This window comes from Oncorhynchus mykiss, chromosome 30 (assembly GCF_057628025.1).
Source record: "Oncorhynchus mykiss isolate SJ-2025 chromosome 30, ASM5762802v1, whole genome shotgun sequence".
Lineage (NCBI taxonomy): Eukaryota > Metazoa > Chordata > Actinopteri > Salmoniformes > Salmonidae > Oncorhynchus > Oncorhynchus mykiss.
This window is the reverse complement of record NC_143051.1, coordinates 10,562,217-10,566,006: the sequence shown is the minus strand read 5'-3', so window position 1 is coordinate 10,566,006 and position 3,790 is coordinate 10,562,217.

Here is a 3,790-nt window from a genome sequence, read left to right as displayed (position 1 = left end):
CTGGCTGGTTTCTGTCTATTTGTGTTTTTGACAATGGCTTTATTAGCAGTTTGGTGTGTTTTAATTGTTTTTATCTAACCAGGTAGGCTAGTTGAGAACAAGTTCTCATTTACAACTGTGACCTGGCCAAGATAAAGCTAAGCAGTGTGACACAGACAACAACACAGAGTTACACATGGAATAAACAAGACAAGTCAATGACACAGCAGAGAAAATAAAGTTTATATACAGTGTGTGCAAAAGGCATGAGGAGGTAGGCAATTAATAGGCCATAGGAGAGAATAATTACAATTTAGCAGATTAACACTGGAGTGATAAATGATCAGATGGTCATGTGCAGGTAGAGATACTGGTGTGCAAAAGAGCAGAAAAGTAAATAAAAACAGTATGGGGATGAGGTAGGTAGATTGGGTGGGCTATTTACCGATGGACTATGTACAGCTGCAGTGATTGGTTAGCTGCTCAGATAGTTGATGTTTAAAGGTGGTGAGGGAGATAAAAGTCTCCAACTTCAGTGATTTTTTTTTTTTTTTTTGTGCAATTTGTTCTAGTCATTGGCAGCAGAGAACTGGAAGGAAAGGCAGCCAAATGAGGTGTTGGCTTTGGGGATGACCAGTGAGATATACCTGCTGGAACATGTGTTACGGGTGGGTATTGTTATCGTGACCAGTGAACTGAGATAAGGCGGACCTTTACCTAGCATAGACTTATAGATGACCTGGAGCCAGTGGGTCTGGCGACGAATATGTAGCGAGGGCCAGCCGACTAGAGCATACAGGTCGCAATGGTGGGTGGTATAAGGGGCTTTGGTAACCAAACAGATGGAACTGTGATAGACTGCATTGTTGAATAGAGTGTTGGAAGCTATTTTGTAGATGACATCGCCGAAGTCGAGGATCGGTAGGATAGTCAGTTTTACTAAGGTAAATTTGGCGGCGTGAGTGAGGCTTTGTTGCGAAATAGAAAGCCGATTCTAGATTTGATTGTGTCTAGATAGATGTAATTTTTAATGTCTGTAGTAGCTGACCTGACGTAAATCACATAGAAATGTGAGTTATAGATCTGTCATTCTCATTGAAAGCAAGTCTCACAAGCGGTAGATCTGTTCTATGTGCGCTATTTCTTTGCTTCCCTTTAAAGGACAGCTTTTGGGTGGAGCTATCTTTTGGTATTTGTTTCACTAATCCATTGTTGATATAGTGCCAAGATGTTTTGCATGTCATCAATCAAGTTTTCAAGATGTATAACTTACAAAATACAGGAATACAACCGGTTTGATGGATTTTGAATCATATGAAAATGTATTTTGAAAGTGATACAGTATATCTTGAAAACTTGATTGCTGACATGTAAAACATGTTGGGATTATATCAACTGTGGACTAATGAAACAAATACCAAAGAATTGTTTTGGGTTGAATTTTCCAGGAAGTTTTTTTGTTTGTGTGTCTTTTACTTTCAGTTTTGTACACTAGATTCAAACGGCTGAAAATATATTTTTGGTTATGGAAAATATTTCAGTGGTTTAGATGGTACAATGATTCTCTACACTATATTTGCTTCTTTAGTCACATGAACCTAAAAATAGGCAACACAACCAGGAAATGGAGGAGCGGTTTCTGCACAGTGCACTTTTTAATGGCTGTGGTAGCAGTTTGGGGTTTGGATAGATGTAATCCTTAATGGCTGTGGTAGGAGTTTGGGGTTTGGATAGATGAATAGATGTAATCCTTAATGGCTGTGGTAGCAGTTTGGGGTTTGGATAGATGTAATCCTTAATGGCTGTGGTAGCAGTTTGGGGTTTGGATAGAAGTAATCCTTAATGGCTGTGGTAGCAGTTTGGGGTTTGGATAGATGAATAGATGTAATCCTTAATGGCTGTGGTAGGAGTTTGGGGTTTGGATAGATGTAATCCTTAATGGCTGTGGTAGCAGTTTGGGGTTTGGATAGATGTAATCCTTAATGGCTGTGGTAGCAGTTTGGGGTTTGGATAGAAGTAATCCTTAATGGCTGTGGTAGCAGTTTGGGGTTTGGATAGATGAATAGATGTAATCCTTAATGGCTGTGGTAGGAGTTTGGGGTTTGGATAGATGTAATCCTTAATGGCTGTGGTAGCAGTTTGGGGTTTAGATAGATGTAATCCTTAATGGCTGTGGTATGAGTTTGGGGTTTGGATAGATTAATAGATGTAATCCTTAATGGCTGTGGTAGGAGTTTGGGGTTTGGATAGATGTAATCCTTAATGGCTGTGGTAGCAGTTTGGGGTTTAGATAGATGTAATCCTTAATGGCTGTGGTAGGAGTTTGGGGTTTGGATAGATTAATAGATGTAATCCTTAATGGCTGTGGTAGCAGTTTGGGGTTTGGATAGATTAATAGATGTAATCCTTAATGGCTGTGGTAGGAGTTTGGGGTTTGGATAGATGTAATCCTTAATGGCTGTGGTATGAGTTTGGGGTTTGGATAGATTAATAGATGTAATCCTTAATGGCTGTGGTAGGAGTTTGGGGTTTGGATAGATGAATAGATGTAATCCTTAATGGCTGTGGTAGCAGTTTGGGGTTTGGATAGATGTAATAGATGTAATCCTTAATGGCTGTGGTAGGAGTTTGGGGTTTGGATAGATGTAATCCTTAATGGCTGTGGTATGAGTTTGGGGTTTGGATAGATTAATAGATGTAATCCTTAATGGCTGTGGTAGCAGTTTGGGGTTTGGATAGATGTAATCCTTAATGGCTGTGGTAGCAGTTTGGGGTTTGGATAGATGAATAGATGTAATCCTTAATGGCTGTGGTAGCAGTTTGGGTCATCTAGCACAGGAGGTTGGTGGCAGCTTAATAACAGACCGGAGCGGAATCGGGATTATCAAATGCATGAAACACTTGGTTTCCATGGTTTCCATGGTTTCCATGTGTTTGATGCCATTCCTTTTGCTCTGTTCCAGCCATTATCATGAGCTGGAACACATTATCCTCCCCTCAGCAGCCTCCTGTGGCATCTAGATAGTTGGATGTAATCCTTGAGGGGTAGTGAAGTGAAGCACATTCAAGGGGAATGGGGGGGGGGGGGTTGTTGTAGGGTAATGAGAGTGCGCTAACAATCAGATACATTCCCGGTGTTGGGTTTAAACTGAGTTGAGTGTACGGGAGGGGGTTGTGTGTGTGTGTGTGTGTGCGCGCGCGCATCTTTTGGTAAATCCGTGGACCCTGTTATACACATCAGTTATAATAGCTGTTCCACAGATCAAATGAGAGACAGATCGGTGTGAGCGAGACTGATCCTAATAAGGGAGAACTTATGAAACAGAAAGAGAGAGATACTGATTAACATACAGGGGGAGAGAGACCAAGACTGGCCCTTATGAAATGGGGAGAAATACTGACCTGTATAATAAGAGAGAAGGAGGGTGAAAGACATCCTTATGATAGAAAGAAGGAGACAGAGACTGGCCCTTATAAACTGAGGTGGAAACTGAGCTGCACTTCCTAACCTCCTGCCAAATGTATGACCATATTAGAGACACATATTTCCCTCAGATTACACAGACCCACAAATAATTTGAAAACAAATCCAATTTTGATAAACTCCAATATCTATGGGGTGAAATGCCACAGTGTGACATCACAGCAGCAAGATATGTGACCTGTTGCCACAAGAAAAGGGCAACCAGTGAAGAACACACACCATTGTAAATACAACCAATGTTTATATTGATTTAATTTCCCTTTAAGCTATTCACACATCGTTATAACACAGTACATTGCCATAACATTGCCATTTAAAATGTCTATT